At 40.2% G+C, this 13,203-nt stretch overlaps 1 long non-coding RNA gene across 1 annotated transcript; it reads left to right on the plus strand.

Moving 5' to 3' along the window:
* The first annotated feature begins 504 nt into the window (after positions 1 to 504).
* On the plus strand, positions 505 to 6,653 carry LOC123371073. The gene is made up of 3 exons (XR_006579696.1): positions 505 to 678; positions 3,523 to 3,602; positions 6,606 to 6,653. It is a non-coding gene; the product is annotated as an uncharacterized LOC123371073 (long non-coding RNA).
* Positions 6,654 to 13,203: the final 6,550 nt, after the last annotated feature.

Below are 13,203 nucleotides of genomic sequence, written 5' to 3' on the forward strand. Positions count from 1 at the left end.
ACCAATTAATTGTACTGTCTCTTTTTCAATTAAACATTTGTATTTGCTGTAGATGGAGATACTGTTCACTGGAAATGAAAAAAGACTGAAGGTGGGAAAAGAGAAGAAAGGAGGAAGTGAAGGAGAAGACAGGTAGTCCAGGGATGTTCCATGAATAGAGATCATCCCATATATTTTCAGCAAACTACTGTATGTTGTTTGACTCCACTAAGTCTTTTGTATGCCACCATTTTTGGCAATCCCAAGGTCTCTGAATCTTTCAGACTACCAAGGACAGTGACTTTTACATGCTTCCCTCGTGGCTTACAAAACTAGCACGGCAGAGATGGTGGAGGACCTCCCGTTTGCCTGCGTAGAGGACTGGACTTAACAGATTTCACAACTAGATGTGCTGCCTTAACTGGTTTTCTCACAATGTGAGAAACTGTGGACTGCATATCCAAGTCAAGGGAGATTGAATTTATGACGTCTCCGTTCTATTACTGAAAGAAACCCAGAAGAGAATTGAAAATGTATCACTTTTAAACAGCAGAACCTTTAGAGAAAAAAAAGCCATACAGAACTGGGCCAAGGAATAGAAACATCCCTCTGTAGCTACTGATTTCTACAGTATGCAAGGCAATTAGGCAATGACTTTTTCTGGCAAAGAAGAACAGGGCAAGAAGAAGAGAGTTAATGGTAAGTAGTATTTTGTTACCTATGCCGTCAGATAAATTGCTTTACAAGTCTCTGATACCCAATAAAATGAGTTGTAAATTAAGGTTATAAATGTTTTACATTTACACCAAGAAATGCTCTAAAGAGCCATAAAGCATTGCCACTTAAGAATACTTCTCATGGAAACTTATGTAGACTGCCTTATAAGCATGTTGTCATGGTGCCTGCTAGTGAGAATAAAATAAAAACAAGTGTTTGTGCACCTCTGCACATCTTTGTTTTCCTAGAAGTAGAAATATAGATAGAGCACAAGAAAGTCTGCCCTATTTGGTATTTCTGGCTTGCCAAAACCAAGAAGCACTGGAACTCCAAAATCTCCAGACCATAGAGGCTTGGAAAAGCACCCAAACCTTCGTGGGCTTATGTGAACAGAGTTTGAATCCACTCAAGCCTTTGCACTTCACTAGCCATTAGTGGTGAAGCATCTCCATAGTTGTGGTTTGTAAGATTTTACATTAGCTGGAAGTTGCCTAAGAGCTAATAATTCTGAAATTTGCAAAAGAAACTGCTCTCATATTACTATTTTTCTATTATAAATATCTCTGTCTTCCCACAGATGGATTTGTGTAGGAAATCTAAATTAAATCAATAAAAAACTAGCCAAAATTAATCCATATCCAGTGTGAATAGGTTTTATGCACAGAAATGATCAAAGGTATTTTCACTGTCTAGTGTTAATCTAGCTATGGGGAAGAAGGCTGCTTTTCTACAGGTTTATCCTATAATGAAAAAGTTCAGCACTATTTGCGCTTAATGCTTTAGGAAACCCAGTTGATTTGGATGTATTACTTCCCAAATAGCAGCTTCCAAGCTTTTGACAATATTTTTTATCAATGAATTAGATTATACAGTGTGTTGATTTTTCCCAAATGTTGTTTGTTTATCGTGATGTAAACTTCAGTGAAAGATCCTGTAGGGCTACCCTCTACACCCGTTGGGCTCCGCATGGACTGGGAGATGGAACAGCTTTGCAATGTAGCTTTGTACTCCTCCTCAGTTCTGTGAAGCAAGGCTCCATTCTAGCCACCAACAGACTAGCACAAGTATTTGTGATCTGTAGGCTTCTAGATTTTCATGGACATGATGCTAGTAGTCCAAACCCATGGTATGTAGATGAAGAGGTGTTGTGTCTGCTATTCCAGCCCAGATAGGGTAACAGCTACAGAGGCACTACATAGCAGCCCTGAGGCATACCTGCCCACAGGTTGGTGGGAAGGTCTTTATCCGCCCAACCCTTGCAAAAAGTCAGATAATGTAGCCTGTATGTGGGAGGAAGTGAATTTCACCCATAGGAAGCTTCATGGTAGTAAATTTCTGCCACAACTTTAGAAATGCGTGGGAAAGAGCTCTCCTGAAGCACCCCTAAAATACTCGATTGAAACTGCCAGTACATGGGGATTTGTTGTTTTTCAATTAATTTGGCAGTTGAATCTCTTTTCTTCCTTTAGGAAAAAGGGGGTGATTAGCATATTGGCTGTTCAGTTGACTGACCCCTTTGTTTAAAAAGAAAAATTAATAATCAGCCAAGAAACTCAGATTTATAATGCAACTTTTGGATAGGATTATTACTAAGCAGTTAGCATTCTAGAGTAGGGACGGATTTATTGCCATGAGCTCAGTGGCCCCATTTACTTTTTGTATGCAGAAAAAAAAAAAAGTCAGATGAGGAATTTGACCAAAACACGACAAAATTAAGGAAATTTAGCATTAGAGTTAGTGCCCATGTCAGTGAAAACAGAATGCAGTTTTCATTTACACAGAGAACAGATTCCCAATGAAAATCAGTGCATTGCCAGTTTACTAAGCTTGTACTGAGAAAAAACAAACGTCTGAGAAGCGCATGTCCCATGTCTAAAGGTTCACTGTTGTGATATAATTCATGGGTGGGATTTTCTAAAACACCTTAGTGACTTAAGAGCACAAGTCCAATTGAAAGTCAATGGAATTTGGGAACCTCAGTCACGTAAGTGCTTTTCAAAATTCTTCCCTATACATTTAAAATCAGTTCCTAAGAGAGCTACCTCCTGCTTAGTGTGGGGCGGTGCTGAGCACTCTAGCCCTGACCTTGCAAAGTGCTTAAGCAAGTGCTTACTTTAAGCATGTGAGTAGTCCCCTAGACTTGAACGGAAAATCAAGATTGAAAAATTTCTAGGATCTTTGCGATTTTATTGGCTTATTCTAAGGTTGCTACATTATTGTGAGAAATATAGCTACTGTATAGATAAACATCTCTATTACTCGTGAAGTGTTTTTAAAGGTTTTCAGTTTGAGAGGTAGGGTTATTAAATTTACAGTATTCTACCTTATCACATATTTCATTGAAGGGTCATAGAAGTTGCCAGTTTGGAGTAAAAATAATTTTTATATCTACTACTACTGTTTTCCCCCAACCCACTTAAGTATTGGTTAAACAACAGCACTATTTATACCCCGAAGAAGTGGGTATTCACCCACGAAAGCTCATGCTGCAAAACGTCTGTTAGTCTATAAGGTGCCACAGGATTCTTTGCTGCTTCTACAGAACCAGACTAACACGGCTACCCCGCTGATACTTAGCACTATTTATGTTTCTTTAGCTAGCTGTTCACACCTTTTGCTGGGAATTACCCCCTCTCACCAAGCTTCTGAAACTAGAGGTTGGTCACTGAGTTAGTATCCAAATTAATCCAGTGCGTTTTAAAGTACCATCCCATTGCTTATTTTTTATCCATTCTATGTTCTGATCTGTTAAACATATTTAAGTCTCAGAACCTCAAAACCCTTGACCCATAACCATTATTAACCATATTCTCCCATTCCTTCCAGCATGCAAATCATTCAGCTGACCAATGAAGACCAGCTGGATAAGAGAGTCTGAAGATAACTGAGTCACCATTCATATTCCTGTAAGTACTCTGTTGTGCTGTACTTGGGTGTTCCTAAGGCAACCTACAGAGACATGTCCATGTCACTGACTTATGTAAAGAGTAGTGTGTCCTTCTCATGGGTGGCAAGGCCACCAATAAAAGGAGGACTATAAAAATGAAAAAACAGGGATCTGGGTCAGAAACAACAACATTTGAAGTCAAGTGTAGCCCTAAATCTAGGTCCAATCCTGCCTTATGTTTAAGTGCTTCCTATGAGATGCTGAATGCTTTCAACTACCACTAACCTCAGTGAAAGCCAAGGGCACTCAGCACCTTGCCAGAGATGCTCATCGCCTTGCAGGATTGGGTCCTCTCTGAAGTGTAATCAGCCCAGTTAATATTTGATCTCAGGTAGACTACAGGATATTGGACACCTTATCTGCTGTTATGTTATGTCATCACTCTCAGATAGCTGCGTCAATGAGCACTCATACACAATCCAAAACAAGTTAGCAGAACCCAACAATTTAAGAGCAGGAGGCCATGATACAACTAATGGCATTTACAGAAATTGCAAACATAAGTCAGCTAGTACAAAAAATGGCATTTATTTAATTAATTATTTTTACAATTAGTCCATAATCTAGACAGAAACAAGAGTGGGAAAAAGATGTATACTCCAACACATCAGCTGCCTTTTCCAGCAGCCTGATTTATAGAACCAAATTAAATGAGTGAAATTAAGCTAAGTATTTAGTGAGTGGAACTCATTTACTATAGAGTGTACATTAAATAAATACAGGCATTAGAATTATTATAAATGGTTAAACAGAATGCAGCATGAATGTAGAGGCTTGTCTTAGGTCCACAACATTTGTCAGTGTTCTGCTGGTTCCCAACTCTTACTGAACGTTTTCCAGGAATGTACTTAGCATGTGACCTTTACGTGGCTGCACAGTTTCCCCAACTGTTTTCATAGCTCATAAAGTGTTTAGGAAGTGTTTATAAAAATTGCTCAAGGAAACTGTGCCACAAAGAACTTGAGCTTCATGGGTCTCAGTGGTGCAGCTTTGATTTAGTTCTCTAAGAAGGGATTTTGTATTGTAAATGCCTAGTAACATCTGCATACGGCTCCTCCTGGGATAGCACTGAGACACTCAGGTTTAATGTGTGTTATTTGGCTGAGATTCTTCGACATGTGATGGTTGACTTACCTCCCTCATGAAATCACACATGCAAGTGTTTCTCCTCTTCACTTAATGATGGACACTTTCAGTTATCTGACTGTGATGGGAAGAGATTATGTCATAAATACCATAGCAGAATCCACAAAGAATCCTTTGGAATGCAACATATGAATTATCAAACAAACCCAAAGTCCCTGACTTATGGTACTTGACCTATTGACCTGTGAGTATTCAGATACCTTCTCACGTATGCTCTAAGAGTTTATTTGGAGAGATGTAGCCAGAGGAGTGTTACAAACAAGTTCTCACTATATAGCTCTCCAGAGAATACTTGGATGGAGTAAGAATGATAATGTTTTAAGAAACAATGGTTAGATAAACTTAATTAACCAAGCCAAATTTATCACTAGTGTGGAGGAATTCTTTCGCTTGACCACAGAAATAGAATTGATTTTAACTGTACATTAACTTCCAAATTATTATCACCCAACTCAACTGAGATTCAACAAAATTAATATAAAATAATCAAATTTTCACAATATCTTCCCTTGTTTATAACCTCAGAATATGACTTTTATTGTTAGTTTAACTGTAAGTCTTCAAATGCAGGACCTTCCAAATACCAAATCATTTCTAATTTCTCGTACTGATCAGAGGGGCATAGTAACAGAACGGGAGAACTCTTAATCAGTTGGGCTAAATAGTTTAGTCTCCTGTGAGCTGTAATACTTTGGTCTAATATTGGGCTTAGTGTTCAGGTGCTGGTGTTGGCTTGTGGGATGCAGGAGGTCAGACTAGATGATCTGGCAGTCCCTTCTGGTCTTAACCTCTAGAACAGGGATCAGCAACCTTTGGCACGCGGCTCGCCAGGGTAAGCCCCTTGGCACTCCGGGCGGTTTGTTTACTTGCTGTGTCCGCAGGGTCATCCAATCGCGGTTCCCACTGGCCGTGGTTCGCCGCTTCAGGCGGCCAGCACATCCCTCAGCCCGTGCCGCAGCCCCCATTGGCCTGGAGCAGTGAACCGCACCCACTGGGAGCCGCGATCGGCCAAACCTGCGGAACCGCGTGCCAAAGGTTGCTGATCCTTGCTCTAGAACTCCTTTTAACAATAGCACTGCTTTAGCTCACTCAGGGCTGTTTTAACAAAGGCTGAGTATAGTCTGTCCTTCAGTTACAGCAGGGGTTCTCAAACTGGGGGGTCACAAGCTTATTACATGGGGGGGGTCGCAAGCTGTCTACCTCCACCCCAAGCCCCGCTTTGCCTCCAGTATTTATAATGGTGTTAAATATATTTAAGTGTTTTTAAATGTATAAGTGGGGTCACACTCAGAGGCTTGCTGTGTGAAAGGGGTCACCAGTGTAAAAGTCTGAGAACCCCTGAATTACAGGAACCTGATTTTGTGACTTTGTTAATTATGTACCTACTGTGGAGAAAATAATTGGATCATTATCTAAAAGGAACAAGTATGTGACACTTCTCAGAATTCATTTGATCATGAACACCAGCTGCAACTGCAGTTACTCATGTCCCAGTTGTAGTTTGGTCATTTCCTTTAAATTTTCAGTACCTATGATGGTTGTGATGTTGGCAGGCCAGGTGTCAGCTCATTCCAATGGCCCAGAGCCTCACTGAATACTGACAAATGCATAGCTGGAAACCAGTCTGGCTTGCCTGTGGGGTGTGTATCGTTAAAATAGCTCTTAGTATAACAACAATGTATACAGACATTAAAAATGCTTCATGTATTAATCCTGCTTATATTATCTGTATCCCATGGTATGAAGTTATATTGAATGTTTGCATTCTAATTGTGTGATTACCTCATTTAATGCATCTTTTCCTATTTGGTGAAAGTGATCATCCTGCAAAAGAGGCATCGTGTAGCATCAAAGGACAGGGACCTTATAGACTGCATTCCTACCTCCCTCAAGGAAGGGGAGACTTGTGCATGAACTCATCTCCTCAGCTTGGATTCTGGGCTAAAGGGGATAAAAATCCCTAACAAGGAGAAACTGGGACCTTTGTCCTGTCAGGACTTTGAGGGGCAAAGGTGCCTAAACATAAGCAAGAGATTCCCATGCTGCTTGGCACAGGTCAGCCTTAAGCTTATTATAGTAGCTGCTTATTATAGTAGCTTATATTACCTTATAAATCTCTGACTGTAACTCATTTGTGTTTCCTGTTTTAATTATAAAAATAAATGTTATTTACAAACTAAAGATTTATTACAGGTATTGTTTGGTTTGATGTGAGTACAGTTGACCTGCAGTAAGTGACTGGTCCTTTAGAAGTAAGTTGAGTATTGTAATTTTCTTGGTGTAAGTGAACATCTATTTATATAGTCCAGCTTGCCTGGGTGTCAAGATAAACAGTCCCTAAGAACATAAGAACATAAGAACATAAGAAAGGCCGTACCGGGTCAGACCAAAGGTCCATCTAGCCCAGTATCTGTCTACCGACAGTGGCCAATGCCAGGTGCCCCTGAGGGAGTGAACCTAAAAGGCAACGATCAAGTGATCTCTCTCCTGCCATCCATCTCCATCCTCTGACGAACAGAGGCTAGGGACACCATTCTTACCCATCCTGGCTAATAGCCATTTATGGACTTAGCCACCATGAATTTATCCAGTCCCCTTTTAAACATTGTTATAGTCCTAGCCTTCACAACCTCCTCAGGTAAGGAGTTCCACAAGTTGACTGTGCGCTGCGTGAAGAAGAACTTCCTTTTATTTGTTTTAAACCTGCTGCCTATTAATTTCATTTGGTGACCCCTAGTTCTTGTATTATGGAAATAAGTAAATAACTTTTCCTTATCCACTTTCTCAACATCACTCATGATTTTATATACCTCTATCATGTCCCCCTTAGTCTTCTCTTTTCCAAACTGAAGAGTCCTAGCCTCTTTAATCTTTCCTCATATGGGACCCTCTCTAAACCCCTAATCATTTTAGTTGCTCTTTTCTGAACCTTTTCTAGTGCTAGAATATCTTTTTTGAGGTGAGGAGACCACATCTGTACACAGTATTCGAGATGTGGGCGTACCATGGATTTATATAAGGGCAATAATATATTCTCAGTCTTATTCTCTATCCCCTTTTTAATGATTCCTAACATCCTGTTTGCTTTTTTGACCGCCTCTGCACACTGCGTGGACATCTTCAGAGAACTATCCACGATAACTCCAAGATCTTTTTCCTGACTCGTTGTAGCTAAATTAGCCCCCATCATGTTGTATGTATAGTTGGGGTTATTTTTTCCAATGTCCCTGGGGCATTCTAGTCTAACTCCATCATAAGACAGAGTGCTTTAGGAGTTGACACTTATTAGTGAGTTGGTGAAATCTAATTATAGAACCCGTTTAGGGTTTCTGCCCTGTATTTTGACAGTCTGTCCTGAATTTGGCACTCATGGTCGTGAGTCACTCCAGACTGCAGGACAATGGTATGGATATATTCTTTGTCCCAGTAACAAAAAAGGGGCTCCCTTGTGATTTGAAAAAGAAAGACAGTTAATGGTCTTTATGTCTTTTGGTATTACCAGCATAGGTGGTGGCCAGCTTTCAGGTCAGTTCTCTCAATTTTCCATTCAGGTGGTGGTGGTTTGAGGAAGTGCACTGCTGAAGGTATCCTAGCATTTTTATCCTGTTTTAGTGAGAAAAATGTGTATTACATCTCCTTCCAGGATACGGTTTCTGATGAATCAGTGGAGAAACTGAGTTTACGCTCTTCAGTCAGAAACGATTATGCCTGCATGTCATCTGGGAGTCATTTTTTTTTCTCCATGTCAGCTTGAGTTCATTTTTCAATCTTGTATTTCTGGCTGGCTGCAATATGTTTGTATTGTTTAGACCAATCACTAGTTTATTTCCTTTTTTACTTTCTCACATTATTCCCTCTCCACCCCAGATCAAGAGTATAACCATGGCTGATCTGATAAATATGATATTGTAATATTCTGCCTTCTCTCCTCTGTCTATTAGATGAACCTCCTCAAATGTTTATTATTTCATGGTTGTCCTACCCTCTAGCAGCTGGCCAAAAGATATATAAAAACCCTGCTCTGGTGGAGAACCAGATTTTCCTTATGCTCAAGTGACAGAGATTTGAATTGAGCTAAAGTTTGAGACTTTTCTATTATGTATGCAGTAACCTGAAAACCATGTTGTCTGTGGGTCAGTGGTCATGCATTATAATACTGTAACATATCCTGAAAATAAACTTCAAAATCTTTAGCCTAAGAGCCCAGTTCTTGTGCCTCTAAGGAAAGAATGGCCAGCACACCTTTATTTATGGTTGCAGCATTATAAATTTTAAAACAATTTATACTTTGTTGCTGGAGAGAGATTAAGTATAAAACATGAACACCTATTGTTATGAAAGGGGAAAATATTTTTTTTCTACAGAACACTAAAAAGCTATCAGGATCAATTCAACTCTTTGAATAAATGCTTATCATTTCCTTGTAAATGAAGAGCCAGATTTTGTAAAGCTAGCCTCTATTTTCACACCATTAAACTGCAAATCACAGATAAGTGCAATTGCAGTTTTGTGCCTGCATCTATTTGATATCAAAGTTAATTTCAGCCACAAAATACTTCATTCAAGTGGGCAATAAGGAGCTAGCCAAGTGACCTTAACTGAGTACACAAAGGGATTCAGATGCCAAACAAAAGGAGGCCCAGTTATGTCTGAGCTAAAAATGTGCACCCTCCTATAATTTTACACAAAGCAGAACACCGTGGAACATGAGAACCTCAGCTAAAACCAGATAATGCCTGGGGTGCAGGGTGTCCTTAGCCCCAGCACCAGGTACCCATATTGCCCAAGGTTGGAGAGGAGAGCAAGACACGTAAGACACAGAGTGGGTGGAACTTGGCTCTGCTCCTCAATGGAGAATGTACTCCACACCAGGTGTGGGGTGGGCAAAGGGTTCATCCTGTCTGGAGTAGAAAGGCAGCTGGGAGGTAGATTGCCAACAGGGCCTTTAATTTCTGCTAGGTGCAAAGCAAAGCTTGCAACACTGACTTCTTTTGTCTTCTACAGTGATAGCACCTTCACTATCTTCAAGAGACCATCCTTGATGGAAGCTGAAGTACATTTATTCAGCATCTTTCTTCTAGTGCCACCTCCTTGCTTTCTTCCTGATTCTGCTTCCAGAATGAACTGTGGTAGAAGGAGGTCTTCTCTTTCCTGCTCTCACCTATATTAAAAGGCAGAGTACCTATCAGTCACTTTGATAATAACAATTATTTTGGGTTCAAAAGCACAAATTAGTATTCAAGAATACTGAAAACAAATAAATACCACAGTTTTAAAACAGGGTTCATATAAACTATTTTAGCACCTAAGCCTGAAGTTCTTAGTCAGGAACAACACCAATTAGAACAATAGAGTAGGTGTATCGTTTGCCCACCTTGGGGACTGGGGGGAGAGAGGAGAGCTTTTTTTCCCCCCCATCTAGTTCTGCCTCAAATGTTCGGCACTCTTATTGAAATTGACCAAATCTTAGCAGCTTTCCATTGCCACCTTAGAGCTCCTTGTTCATTTCTGTTTATAATCGGACTAAAAATCTCTACTATAATAAAAATACCACTCTCATATTTCAAATGAAGTTCTTTTAAGGTAGGTTCTCTTCTAGGAGTCAGTTTTGCTACTGCTTACTCCAAGTAGTGTTGAGGCTCCATCAAAACAGTTCACTCTTCAATTCCAGCCCAACATGAGCATTGGGTGGGTAGGAAATATAAACGTATGTATTCAACTAAAGGGGGTTAATTCCTTCTTTGCTAAGTTAAGCTTCAGTCCTTCAACTATTGCCAAACAGAAATGAGACAGTGGCAGCTAGCTCCAGCCATTATTAGATCTGGAGACAATTCACCAAGGAAAGGCTCCAGGAACGTCCTTTAATCGGTGTCCCCTTTAGTCAGAAGTGGGGGTGAGGGGGGCTCCTCATGTCCATATAGGACATGGGCAGGTAACTTTTCTCCTTACTCTACAGGTCAGCCGGCCATTTGCACAAGCATTTCCTCCAATAAAAATGTGTATCTGTTCAACATTTAGATAGGTTTGCCTTCCTTAAAATAGTCAGTTAACACACAAACTAACAAAGCAAAAGTGGTAATATGCACTTTCTTCTATGGTCTCAAGTTGCAGTGGGGGAGGTCTAGGTTGGATATTAGGAAACACTGTTTCACTAGGAGGGTGGTGAAGCACTGGAATGGGTTACTTAGGGAAGTGGTGGAATCTTCATTCTTAGAGGTTTTTATGACCCGCCTTAACAAAGCCCTGGCTGGGATGATTTAGTTGTGGTTGGACTAGATGACCTCCTGAGGTCTCTTCCAACCCTAATCTTTTATGAAACTAATGCAGTGATAAAATGACAGCAACACTCCAATACACTATAGCTTTCTTCTAACGGTATCAGATGTTCAAATCAGGAAGAGTATATAAAACATGTAGACTGATCGGGATTTTTATCTATGTACAATCTAATTCACAGAGGAATTCATAAAGTTGAGGGAACAGTGTATGCTCTACTCTAATCAAAGTTTGTATAGAATGTCAGTGCCACTTCCCAGAAAAGAAAATTTTCTGTAAACACAAGAGAAGCTCTGATGAATTCAGGCTATGATCAGTCTATTTAGTGTGAAAAGAGACCAGATTCTGTAGAGAGTTTCTTCACTCTATTCTTAAGGCTGCCCTGGTCTTCAGCAAACCCTGAATAGGGGAGGCATAAGTCACTTCCCCTCAGCCCCTGTGCTGGCACCAGCACTGAATCTGTGTCCATGCATCTGCCCCGAGCCTTTTGAAAGAATGAACATAATAAGAACATAAGAACAGCCGTACCGGGTCAGACCAAATGTCCATCTAGCCCAGTATCCTGTCTACCGACAGTGGCCAATGCCAGGTGCCCCAGAGGGAGTGAACCTAACAGGCAATGATCAAGTGATCTCTCTCCTGCCATCCATCTCCATCCTCTGAAAAACAGTGGCTAGGGACACCATTCTTACCCATCCTGGCTAATAGCCATTAATGGACTTAACCACCATGAATTTATCCAGTTCCCTTTTAAACACTGTTATAGTCCTAGCCTTCATAACCTCCTCAGGTAAGGAGTTCCACAGGTTGACTGTGCGCTGCGTGAAGAAGAACTTCCTTTCATTTGTTTTAAACCTGCTGCCTATTAATTTCATTTGGTGACCCCTAGTTCTTGTATTATGGGAATAAGTAAACAACTTTTCCTTATCCACTTTCTTCACATCACTCATAATTTTATATACCTCTATCATATCCCCCCTTAGTTTCCTCTTTTCCAAGCTGAAGAGTCCTAGCCTCTTTAATCTTTCCTCATATGGGACCCTCTCCAAACCCCTAATCATTTTAGTTGCCCTTTTCTGAACCTTTTCTAGTGCCAGTATATCTTTTTTGAGATGAGGAGACCACATCTGTACTCAGTATTCGAGATGTGGGCATACCATCTATTTATATAAGGGCAAGAATATATTCTCAGTCTTATTCTCTATCCCCAATAACAATAATAAAGCATTGTGAAGGGTGTTGCAAGATCGTAACAAGGTAAAGTATGGAGCACATGAATTCAGGAGGGCTGTTATCAAGACTGCTGTTTGTACTGACTTCTGCCATCCCATTTGACTGTCCTGACTACTATAATTATTCTGGATTTACACTGGTGTAAGGAGAGCAGAATTTACCAACATTCTTCTGAATTTATAGAAACATCCATTTTATTCTTCTCAAATTTAAACAATCAGGGCTACCAAGCTGATGATTTCAACATTCATCTAACCTTGATATGAAACACAACAGTTACTTCTTCCCTAAGGACTATCAAAAAGCTAATAAAGTAACTACCTTGTATTAGCTTGCAGTCCTCGGACAACAGTAAAAAGTATAATGTTTTGGATGAAAACATCCCAGGATTTTATGATTTGAATACATGTCAACAGAAAAAGGAAGAGTGACTCAAATTTTCATGAGAAATCTGCCTCTAGGCAAAAAAAAGCTGTATAATGGGACTTAATATCAATCCTGCCTAAAAAGCATTGGAACAGATACTGAAAGACAAAAAGCAAAATCAATTGCAAGGAGTTTTCCCAAGATTCTATTTCACTGCTACAATGGATGGTTATTCCGCTACACAAATGTTCAGTGCTCTGAACAATCTAACAAAATCATACTTATTATGCCTGTTTAATGATTATACAGGAGAATCTATAGGACTCTCTCCACCCTTATACAACACTGACTCTCAGTCCTATCCTGTAGGCATTAGTGAGCATGACTGGATTATGCCCTCGTGTGTGCGTCAGCTCAGGTGGCGCTAGAGGTTTGAAAAAGGCACATTGTGCTCCTGATCTCATTCTGTCCATAAGTTCCCAGGATGACAAGCTAATGCTCCCTGTATGATCACGTCTGCATGTGTGTGTGACTGTATC

Source organism: Mauremys mutica, chromosome 5 (genome assembly GCF_020497125.1).
Source record: "Mauremys mutica isolate MM-2020 ecotype Southern chromosome 5, ASM2049712v1, whole genome shotgun sequence".
Classification (NCBI taxonomy): Eukaryota; Metazoa; Chordata; order Testudines; family Geoemydidae; genus Mauremys; species Mauremys mutica.